Consider the following 12,609-nt stretch of genomic DNA (forward strand, 5'->3'; position numbering starts at 1 on the left):
CATGTATTTGTCAAGATGCCCCTTAAATGTCACAATCGTCCCTGCTTCCACCACCTCCTCCGGTAGTGAGTTCCAGGCACCCACTACCCTCTGCGTAAAAAACTTGCCTCGTACATCTACTCTAAACCTTGCCCCTCGCACCTTAAACCTATGCCCCCTAGTAATTGACCCCTCTACACTGGGAAAAAGCCTCTGACTATCCAAAACGTATCCATAAAAAGACCTTCATTTATTAAGAACTGTATGGTCTAGGTTTTGTGGTGAATTTGTAACCTGTTTAGAAACAGTTAAAAGTCACAAAGGTATTTGGAGAAAATAGTTAGCCGCTTAATAAGATCACTGGAATGTGCACCTGACCAGGAATAAAGCTTTTACTGACACCTCAATTGGCAGACCTGTGCAGCTCCATGTTTTACGTAAATCACTGAAAAACTCATCTCTTGTTACCATCTGTCCCAAAATTCAGTGATGGCTTAACAAGGTACCTGACCACTTTTTTGGTTCTGACCCTGCTTCAAAAACTTCAGATATCACATAAAGGAGCACCTTCTCCTGTGCCCGTAGAGTTCTTCATAAACATAGAGTTATGCTTGGTTCCTCAGTCACACCATCAAGCTGAGATTTCAAGCACACTCTTTCAGCATGCCGTTCACAATGGCTCTTTATCACTGCACATGGAGAGTGCTTCTGGATGACCCATTAAAAGGAAATAATACGCTGCACCATTTAGCTCTGGTGTGATAGCGAAACAGTGGAAACGCATTCAGTCATGTGTGCTCACCTTTTTATTTTTTTAATGACTTTTTCTGAGTTACTAAGCAAGGGCTCAGAGCATGGCCAGGGGCGAACCCCTAATCCAGCTCCTTGCCTGCTCCAAAAACCAATTCAAATTCAAATTGAATCCAATTCATGGTCCCCACAAGAGAGACATACCAGCTCTGAGCCAAAAGCCTTCTTGCTGCCGAATACTTTTTGTACTTCTTAAGAACGCAGTGGAACTCAATTCCTCCCACGCACAGTTGAGCTTGCAATTGAGTCAGTCCCACGGGAGACATTTTGTCCTGAGAGAGCAGAAAGGAGGATTAATTGAATTGATCTGTACCAGTCTCACCCACCTCATGTTCGTATAAAGCAGCACCAATGGAATGGTGGAGGTGTGGGTAGAGAACTGAATGAAAGGAAAAGCGACTCATAAGTACTATTTTCTTGGAATCCATTTTCTGTGCTTTTGAAAATAAAACCCAAATATTGGGAAGCATGACCAGCTGCTGCTTAATTATATAGTGCTCTTGCTTTGACACACAGTTTAAATCTCAGAAACTATCGCCACAGCTGACAGAAGCCCACTTTATAAGTTCCAGGGCAAATTGGCTCCTCGAGTCATCAACCTCCCCTCTTCTCTAAATCGCTGGCTTTGAAAGCAGACCAAGGCAGGCCAGCAGCACGGTTCAATCCCCGTACCAGCCTCCCCGAACAGGCGCCGGAATGTGGCGACGAGGGGCTTTTCACAGTAACTTCATTTGAAGCCTACTTGTGACAATAAGCGATTTTTGTTTCGTTTTCGTTCTAATAATCGTCTTAAGTTCCTATCCGTATCCTTCTGTAGATTGCAGGGCTTGTCAGGCCAATTTCAGATATCTTTTTATGTAACTTGAATTTGTCCGATATGCGGCTGGACTAATCCAGTTCAGAGTTCTGATGGTCTCAGTCACGAATGGCTTAGTGGTTCTGTAGCTGATGGCGTCATTAGTAATTCTGTCCATCCTCCAGGCTCTTAAGATTCTGCTCAGGTCACTTGCGACACTCATCAGGCCTTTTTGTTGTTGTTATTTCTCCCTGTTGTCAACAAGATTTCAGCTCTGCACAACAACGCAGGAAACAGCACTATGTATGATGATTGTTCTTCCTTCTTTCCCAGCACTTTGTCCACGAACATTTCAACAAAGCACAATAATGGGCTTTTGAAACTTTCACATCATGTCCACTTGATTGCCAGAAAGCCTCCAGTGGTATAATTATCCTAAAATTGTTTTATGTCTTGAAGAATTTTGAATTATATAACTGTAGAGTGGAATACTGCTGGGTACAGATTTGTCTGTGACGATGGGAACAATTTAAGTTGAAATTATTATGCCGGAAATCACAACATTAAGATACATTGGTTCAAGATTATTTTCTCTAGCAATTTCCGGGTATCATTATGCTGAATGCATCGAGTATTAAAAAAATATAGTTCAGTTTTGTGAGGTTCCTCCACTAATAACTGTTCTTGCTCATTGTCTTTTATGAACAAAGAAAATTACAGCACAGGAACAGGCCCTTCGGCCCTCCCAGCCTGCACCGATTCAGATCCTTTATCTAAACCTGTCTTCCATTTTCCAAGGATCTACTTCCCTCTGTTCCCCGCCCGTTCATATATCTGTCTAGATGCATCTTAAATGATGCTATCGTGCCCGCCTCTACCACCTCCGCTGGCAAAGCGTTCCAGGCACCTACCACCATCTGCGTAAAAAACCTTCCACGCACATCTCCCTTAAACTTTCCCCCTCTCACCTTGAAATCGTGACCCTTTGTAATTGACACCCCCACTCTTGGAAAAAGCTTGTTGCTATCCACCCTGTCCATACCTCTCATAATTTTGTAGACCTCAATCAGGTCCCCCCTCAATCTCCATCTTTCCAAAGAAAACAATCCTAATCTACTCAATCTTTCTTCAAAGCTAGCACCCTCCATACCAGGCAATATCTTGGTGAACCTCCTCTGCACCCTCTCTAAAGCATCCACATCCTTCTGGTAATGTGGCGACCAGAACTGCACGCAGTATTCCAAATATGGCCCAACCAAAGTCCTATACAACTGTAACATGACCTGCCGAATCTTGTACTCAATACCATGTCCGATGAAGGCAAGCATGCTGTATGCCTTCTTGACCACTCTATCAACCTGCGTTGTCACCTTCAGGGTACAATGGATCTGAACTCCCAGATCTCTCTGTATATCAATTTTCCCCAGGTCTCTTCCATTGACCGTATAGTCCGCTCTTGAATTAGATCTTCCAAAATGCATCACCTTGCATTTGCCTGGATTGAACTCCATCTGCCATTTCACTGCCCAACTCTCCAATCTATTTATATTTTGCTGTATTCTTTGACAGTCCTCCTCGCTATCTGCAACTCCACCAATCATAGTATCATCTGCAAACTTGCTAATCAGACTACCTATACCTTCGTCCAGATCATTTATGTGTATCACAAACAACAGTGGTCCAAGCACGGATCCCTGTGGAACACCACTAGTCATCTTTTGAGACACTCCCTTCCACCACTACTCTCTGTCTCCTGTTGCCCAGCCAGTTCTTTATCCATCTAGCTAGTACACACTGAACCCCTTACAACTTCACTTTTTCCATCAACCTGCCATGGGAAACTTTATCAAATGCCTTACTGCGGTCCATGTATATGACATCTACAGCCATTCCCTCATCAATTAACTTTGTCAATTCCTCAAAGAATTCTATTAGGTTTGTAAGACATGACCTTTCCTGCACAAAACCATGCTGCGTATCACTGATAAGTCTATTTCTTCCAAATGTGAATAGATCCTATCCCTCAGTATCTTCTCCAACAGTTTGCCTACCACTGACGTCAAGCTCACAGGTCTATAATTCCTTGGATTATCCCTGCTACCCTTCTTAAACAAAGGGACAACATTAGCAATTCTACAGTCCTCTGGGACCTCACCCGTGCTCAAGGATGCTGCAAAGATATCTCTTAAGGCCCCAGCTATTTCGTCCCTCGCTTCCCTCAGTAAGCTGGGATAGATCCCATCCGGACCTGGGGACTTGTCCACTTAATGCCTTTTAGAATACCCAAAACTTCCCCCTTCCTTACGCCGACTTGACCTAGAGTATTTAAACATCCATCCCTAGCCTCAACATCCGTCATGTCCCTCTCCTTGGTGAATACCGATGCAACGTACTCATTAAGAATCTCACCCATTTCCTCTGACTTCACGTATAAATTCCCTCTTTTATCTTTGAGTGGGCCAATCCTGTCTCTAGTTACCCTCTTGCTCCTTATATACGAATAAAAGGCTTTGGGATTTTCCTTAACCCTGTTAGCCAAAGATATTTCATGACCCCTTTTAGCCCTCTTTATTGCATGTTTGAGATTTGTCCTACTTTCCCGATATTCCTCCAAAGCTTCATCAGTTTTAAGTCGCCCAGATCTTGGGCGAAATTCTCCCCCAACGGCGGGATGCCCGCCGACTGGCGCCAAAGCCGGCGCCAATCAGACGGGCATCGCGCCGGCCCAAAGGTGCGGAAGTCTCCGCATCTTTGGCGGCCTAGCCCCAACATTGAGGGGCTAGGCCGACGCCGGAGGGATTTCCGCCCCGCCAGCTGGCGGAAATGGCGTTTGTTGCCCCGCCAGCTGGCGCGGAAATGCGGCGCATGCGCGGGAGCATCCGCGGCCGCTGTCAGTTTCCCAGCGCATGCGCGGGAGCATCAGCGGCCGCTGTCAGTTTCCCGCGCATGCGCAGTGGGGAGAGTCTCTTCCGCCTCCGCCATGGTGGAGGCCGTGGCGGAGGCGGAAGGGAAAGAGTGCCCCCACGGCACAGGCCCGCCTGCGGATCGGTGGGCCCCGATTGCGGGCCAGGCCACCGTGGGGGCACCCTCCGGGGTCAGATCGCCCCGCGCCCCCCCCCAGGACCCCGGAGCCCGCCCACGCCGCCTGGTCCCGCCGGTAAATACCAGGTTTGATTTACGTCGGCGGGACAGGCAATTCCTGGGCGGGACTTCGGCCCATCCGGGCCGGAGAATCCAGCGGGGGGTCCCGCCAGCCGGCGCTGCCGGATTCCCGCCCCCGCCCAATCTCCGGGAGCGGAGACTTCGGCGGGGGCGGGGGCGGGATTCACGGCGGCCAACGGCCATTCTCCGACCCGGCGGGGGGTCGGAGAATGACGCCCCTTATGTATGCTTCCTTTTTCATCTTAGCTAGTCTCACAATTCCACGCGTCATCCATGGTACCCTAATCTTGCCATTTCTATCCCTCATTCTCACAGGGACTTGTCTGTCCTGCACTCTAATCAACTTTTCCTTAAAAGACTCCCACATTTCAAATGTAGATTTACCCTTAAACAGCTGCTCCCAATCCACATTCCCTAGCTCCTGCCGAATTTTGGCTTTCCCCAATTTAGCACTCTTCCTTTAGGACCACTCTTGTCTTTGTCCATGAGTATTCTAAAACTTACGGAATTGTGATCGCTATTCCCAAAGTAATCACCGACTGAAACTTCAACCACCTGGCCGGGATCATTCCCCAATACCAGGTCCAGTATGGCCCTTTCGCGAGTTGGACTATTTACATACTGCTCTTAAAAACTCTCCTGGATGCTCCTTACAAATTCTGCTCCATCTACGCCTCCAACACTCCATGAGTCCCATTCAATGTTGGGGAAGTTAAAATCTCCCATCACGACCACCCTATTGTTCCTACATTTTTCTATAATCTGAGGTACATATTTGTACCTCTACTTCACGCTCGCTTTTTTAAAGTCCCAATAATGTTACTGCACCCTTCCAATGCTTAGCTCTACCCATATTGCCTCAATGCTCGTATCCTCCATCGTGCCCTCCTTAATCACAGCTGTGATATCATCTCTGACCAGTAATCCAACTCCTCCACCCCATTTTCCTCCCTCTCTATCCCTCCTGAAGCATCTAGGCCCTGGGATATTTAGTTGCCAGTCTTGCCCTTCCCTCAACCAAGTCTCAGTAATAACAATAACATAATATTCCCAGGTACTAATCCAAGCCCTAAGTTCATCTGATTTACCTGCTACACTTCTTGCATTGAAACAAATGCACCTCAGACCACGTGTCCCTTTGCGTTCATCATCTCTTCCCTGTCTACTCTTCCCCTTAGTCACATTGAGTTTGTTATCTAGTACCTTACTGGCTTTAGTTGCTGCCTCTTTACTGACCTCTAATTTACTAATCTGGTTCCCACCCCCCTGCCACATTAGTTTGAAACCTCCCCAACAGTGTTAGCAAAAGCACCCCCTAGGACATTGGTTCCAGTCCTGCCCAGGTGTAGACCATCCGATTTGTAATGGTCCCACCGCCCCCAGAACCGGTCCCAATGTCCCAAAAATCTGAATCCCTCCCTCCTGCACCATCTCTGGAGCCACGTATTCATTCTGTCTATTCTTGAATTTCTACTCTGACTGTCTCGTGGCACTGGGAGCAATCCTGAGATTACTACCTTTGAGGTCCTACTTTTTAACTGATCTCCTAACTCCCTGAATTCTGATTGTAGGACCTCATCCCGATTGTTACCGATATGCTATAACATTTGATGATTCAAGACTAATAGTAGCTAATGGTATCTCGCAATGTTCCTTCTGAAGAGGTACATTCTTATTGAAGTTCAAGCAGACCCCTGGCACAACACAAGGATGGTAATATCCATCACCGACGTGCACACTCATAGTGACTTCTCGATTTCAAGTTGATGATATTCTTCCTTTAGGGGTGAGGCAGGGAGTTAGGGATTGAGTTAAGTTGTGCCGCTAACTTACAATTCTAACATGGTATGATCAAAACCCGGGAGTCATAGAATTCCCCAGTGCAGAAAGAGGCCTTTCAGCTCAGCTGCTCTTTCTAGGAAGCACTTCCGAACAAAGAACAGCTTATTTAAAACAAACTGTGGTTAGAAACAATACTTGGTCTTTCTAGGAAGCACTTCTGACTTCACCATGGCTGTATCCCATAATCTCTCACAGTTTTATTTGCAGATTTGCCAAGCAATTACTCAATGTGCAGCTTCTCTTATCTTTAATCTCTTCTGTGCTCTTGCATTGTACTGCCACATGGTATTGTTGAATTTCTAAGTTGACCAAACTAAAAGGCAGGTTCAGCAAAAAAGAAGAATCTAACTCACAGCAGTTAAACTGTAAATGTGAGACAGTGGGATATTTTCTCAAAGAGAGCTTTTAATTGAATTCTCATTTTATACACCATAGTTTTTATCACATTGTCATTCCAAGTTTCAATTGTTGTCTTAGAAATGCTCTTTGGATACTGTGGGGACACCCATGAGTGGTCTGCATGTCTTTATGTTTAGGGATGTGCCCGTGCTACATAAAGGGCAGCACAGTGGTTAGCACTGTTGATTCACAGCGGCAGAGACCTGGGTTTGATTCCTGACTTGGGCCACTGTCGGTGGGGAGTCTGCACGTTCACCCCGTGTCTACGTGGGTTTCCTCTAGCTGCTCCGGTTTCCTCCCACAAGTCCCGAAAGACGCGTTGTTAGGTGAATTGGTCATTCTGAATTCGCACTCAGTGCACTGTTATGGGCCAGGGTTTAGAGAACCTCAAAATGTATCATGGAGTTCAGCTGACCCACAACTTTTACTAGTTTGTGGTATGGGGAGCACACAGCCCACTCTACAGGTGTGGCACAGCAGAAATGGAAAAGTATTTTTTAAAGCTAAACAATGTTTATTCTATGAACTCAAGTTAACCTTTTTAAAACATACAGTGAACATCTTAGCAACCATCAATTCAAATATAACCCCCAAAGAATACAACACTATGTAATCCTTAAGCCGTCCTTTTAACATCCATAAGACTTTAAAAAAACCTTTAAACAGAAGCACATCAGGTTAAAGTCACTACTGAGAGCAGTTATTAGTTTTAAATCACCAAAGGATCGATTTACAGTCTTTAGATTACAGAGAGAGAGACTCATACACCTTCTGGCTGTAACTGCAGTTATCCAGCTCTGAAAACTAAACTAAAACACACCCTGCAGCAAACAGCCTAAAACAAAAGTAAAAAGTTGGCAGACAGCCCAGCTCCACCCACACTCTGACATCACTGATAAACACCCATTTCTTAAAGGTACATTTCTCGAACACCCTTTTCTTAAAGGTACTCTCACATGACAGTACCCGAACAGGAGCTGGAGTGTGGCGACGGGAAGATTTTCACAGTAACTTTATTGCAGTGTTAATGTAAGCCTACTTGTGACACTAATAAAGATTATTATGCTTGTCATTTAACTATACCGATGTAACCCAAGTGTGTAACAAAGCGGCTGATATGTCTGAGGATGCCTCTCCTGTTTATTATCTTGCTCGACTTAAACAAGCTCTTTAACCCTCTCCCTGAAATCTCCTGAGGCTGGGTCCAGGAACGTGACTATGTGCCTATCTTTATTTTTATCATTCTGCATTCATAGGTCAAAGGAAGGCCTGTCAAACTATACCGACTGAATGCCTGGGATCAACACAATTGGTGTGTGGTATTTACTGTTTCATGTCCAAAGCTCTGCTTATTAGCATTTTGAACACTTTTCATTTCAGTGCCGTTTTAAAAGAATATTTTTGTGAAAACACTTTTCTTTGTCCCAGAAGGAAAAAAACAGTAAAAATGAGAAAATAAGAACATTGAGCTGAAACGGTCTTGTGTTTCTCAAAATGGAACATCAGTGAAAATGAGGAAATTGGAATCCTGGTCTGAACTATTCTGTCCTTCCAAGACCCAACACTTAAAAGGAGCTCTTCTTTCCTGTCCTTTCTATTGCCAAATAATCAGGAAATCTCAAAATATGATGGCAATGCTTTTTAAAATTATTCGCTCCTGGGATGTAAGTGTTGTGGACATGGTTAGTATTTTTTACCCATTCCCAGTTACCCTTGAGAAGGTGCTGGTGAGGTAACTTTTTGAACTGCTGTAGTCCACCTGCTCTAGGTACAGTGTTTTAGGAAAGCAATTCCAGCATGTTAACCTAGCTCATTTAGGCAGTGGGGTAGTTTAGTGCAGTGTCCTTTTATTCACAGTCTAAATTCGAATTTAAAACAGTACGATGCAATGAAAATCTCTTGTTTCTGCTGTAAGCTTTGTGTATTCTCAGCATAACCACAATGGGAAATGTATTTCTAGCTCAAATTCAGCAGCTGTGGTTGATACAAACATGGGTGCATGGGGCTGAATATCATGGGGTTCGGGGGGGTGGGTGGTTTGGGGGTCGAAGGCTTGCCCTCACACCAGGAGCATAGTTGGTGCGGGACCGACCCATCCATGCCCAACCAATTCTGCAGTCATAACGAGCTGCGGACGAGGAAATTCCATCCCGGGGTTGCCACTTAATTAGATTTTCCAACAACTTCATCAGTCCCGGCAGTGCCAAGAATGCATTAGTGGATGCTGCCGGGATGTAAGGAGGAAGCAGAAGAAGGACCAATAGGTCCTGGGAACAAGTAAATCTGGGATCTTGTGCTGGGAGTATTTGGGTACATTAGGGGGTTGGGGTGGTGGGATATAGGCAGTAGGGTAAGAAGAAAGAGGGCTACTTTCTTAGGGATTCTGCCCCCCTCCCCCGGGATCCGCATAAGACATCCTCTGAAGATAGAACCCCAACCTCTTCCTTCGCATCCTTCGAAGTAAGGCGGCACGGTAGCACAGTGGTTAGCACTGTGGCTTCGCAGCGCCAGGGACCCGTGTTTGATTCCTGGGTTGGGTCAGTCTGCACGTTCTACCCATGTTTGAATGGGCTTCCTCCGGGTGCTTCGGTTTCCTCCCACAAGTCCCGAAAGATGTGCTTGTTAGGTGAATTGGACATTCTGAATTCTCTCTCAGTGTACCCGAACAGGCACTGGAGTGTGGCGACGAGGGGATTTCCACAGTAACTTCATTGCAGTGTTAATGTAAGCCTACTTGTGACACTGATAAAGATTATTATATAGAATGCTTTGAAAAAGTGGTCTGCTGACTCCCGCTCGACATCCCAGACCAACATTTCCCAGATGGTGTGGGAAATGTATTATCAGGATCAATTGGCTTGGCAGCAAGACTAATTGACCCTTGATTAGCTATTTAAATGTGGTGGGTGGGCTGCTAATTTGGACCCCCATCCCCACACCGTCCATATTTGGGGGATAATCTCAAGGATGGGTGGTGGTGGTGTGATGGGCATCTGTCCTATATTCTTTTCTCCTGCTAAAAACACGACCTGCCTTGGGGGGTGGAGGGGGTGGTAAAATGCCCGTGGTGTGGGGTGTAGTAACATTTGCTCTGGTGCACGTGAGATTAAGGTGTATTCAGCAAGGGCATATGTTCCTGGGAGAACAAGATGCTGATATTGGCTGGAAAAGTAATTAATTTCCCTACTCTGGCATCCGTCATCTTAATGATCACACAATGTGGCCTGAGCAAATTTGTGCTGAAATAATGATCATAAATATTGAGCAACTTTGAATGAATTAATTTTGCAGAGTTTTACTTTCAGAGACTTTACTATGGCTAACGGAAAATCTACGAGGGTTCATTATAGGTTCCTCCTGTAAAATGTGAAATGTACAGTATTAGGTTAAGTAACTTCCATTTTTGATAACTTAAGATGGTATTTCTTTTTTTAAAATAAATTTAGAGTACCCAACTATTTTTTTTTCGCAATTAAGGGCAATTTAGTGTGGCCAATCCACCTCCCCTGCACATCTTTCGGTTATGGGGGTGAAACCCACACAGACACGGGGAGAATGTGCAAACTCCACACAGACAGTGTCCCAGGGCCGGGATTTGAACCCGTGTCAGCGCCGCAGTCCCAGAGCTAACCACTGCGCCACATGCTGCCCCCTGATGGAATTCCTGAGGAGTGCGAGTATGTCGATATTTTAAAGCCTCACACTGGATTTTTCGGGAAGGTTGCACATTATTTTTTCTAGTTTCTTACAGTTTTCCCTTTTTGTTCTTTTCTGACCTAAGGCTACTACAGAACTCATGGTTGAGTTGAGAGAGTTGGGTATTTGATCTCCTTTCAGGTCTTCACGAGTATCATTTATTGTCCTGGAAACTCGAATCCCTGCATAGCGATTGTTAAAACCATGCAAGAAATCAATAACTATTTGTCATTTAGCACTGATGTCTAAGTGGTGTATGAATGAACTGTTGAAGGTAATAGACTTCAGGCCAATGTGTCCTTCATTGTGCGGCAGAGCTCTACACGTTAATAAGACTGTTGAAAATCATAATCATTCCAAGAAAAGCACAATCTCACAATAAGACTACATAAACCAGAAGGCAAACCCTACCCATTGTTCGCAAAGCCAGCTGGTTAAAGCTGATAATTTAATCTTTGATTAAATCCTTATCAATGTACACAGGAAATGCTGTGAACGTTACCTCTCAGTCCTTCTGCATATTCCAGGAACATTGACTTAGCATCTAGATCACAAGAAAAATTGATTGATTGATTTTCAACTAAATTAATTAGATGCTTGATAAATTAGGGTTCAGTAAAAGTTTAAATTTTTGCTTTTAAATTTAGAGTACCCAATTCATTTTTTCCAATTAAGGGCAATTTAGCGTGGCCAATCCACCTAACCTGCACATCTTTGGATTGTGGGGACGAAACTCACGCAGACACAAGGAGAATGTGCAAACTCCACACAGACAGTGACCCAGGGCTGGGATCGGGCCTGGGACCTCGGCGCTGTGAGGCAGCAGTGCTAACCACTGCGCTGCCGTGCTGCCCCAAAGTAAATTAATTAATTGATCTTTGAACTGAAACTTTGGGCCGACCTAATGATCACGCTGCACCCGACTCGGGACATGATGCGGCCAGTAAATCACAACAGGCAGGATCAAGATTTGCATATTTCAGTGAGCAGTTAAATTCACATAAATATGTTTGTGCCGGAGTTACCCAAGGCACAGGATCTATTGGCCTCGCCTTGGAGACCCTGAGCGGGCGCTGTTCAGCACTGCTTTTCACAAACGTTGACCAGGCGTACTGGCACTGGGGGGGGGAGCAGCGGGGCCCAGGTGATCATGGGCCTTTGGGTAGCCGGGCTCTGGGCAGGATGGTATCCTGGTACCCAATGCTACCCAGGCATCGTGGCACTGCCAGATTGGGGATAGGGCCTGAGGGTGCCCTGCCCGAAAGAGGTGGGGTGCAGGTGGCTCAAGGATCCCCTAATTAGCAAGTTGAGGCATTGGAGGGTGTCCGGAGGCCGCGGTGTGGAGTCCAGAGATCGGATCTCTTCCTGCATGGTGAGCTGAGCCCGTTAGTGCAGGAAATAAGCCTAAGTGCGAGGCATCCCTCACCAAGACCCAGAAATGAAGCAGAGTTCCGTTTCATAACAAAGTTGTTATCGGTGCTACAAGCGCCAGAAAATACCTGGCTAAATGTGCCCAAAACTGGACTCTGTTTCATTTCTGTTAAAACACGCCCATTGAGTGTAATCTTTCCAAAATTGCAGTGATCGATCAGGTGAGAAAAGTCGTCTGAAACCCACCGGCTTCACAGATGTCTAATTTAACAGCACTCTGTGGAACTTTAAAGTGCTGGTGAGGACTACACTGGGAGTCGGGATGGAGGGGGGAAGGGCATAACACGCCGGGAAATCTGAGATCGGGATGCCGTTTCTAAAGGTCGTCTCAACCTCAAAACTAAATTTAAGTCCCGTCCCCCCCGAGCTCCTCCACAAATATCATGACCCCCCCCCCCCCCACATACATTGGGACACCCCTTACATACATCGGGACACCCTCCCCTCCATATGTCGGGGAGACCTCTACCAAGCATCGGGGCACCCCTCCACCC

At 45.8% G+C, this 12,609-nt stretch overlaps 1 protein-coding gene across 2 annotated transcripts in view; it reads left to right on the plus strand.

Annotated features, from left to right (window-relative positions):
• sgcd (sarcoglycan, delta (dystrophin-associated glycoprotein)) overlaps nucleotides 1-12,609 on the plus strand; it is an 821,304-nt gene that overhangs the window by 101,823 nt on the left and 706,872 nt on the right. The window lies entirely within an intron of this gene.

Source organism: Scyliorhinus torazame, chromosome 7 (genome assembly GCF_047496885.1).
Source record: "Scyliorhinus torazame isolate Kashiwa2021f chromosome 7, sScyTor2.1, whole genome shotgun sequence".
In the NCBI taxonomy this organism is placed as follows: Eukaryota; Metazoa; Chordata; class Chondrichthyes; order Carcharhiniformes; family Scyliorhinidae; genus Scyliorhinus; species Scyliorhinus torazame.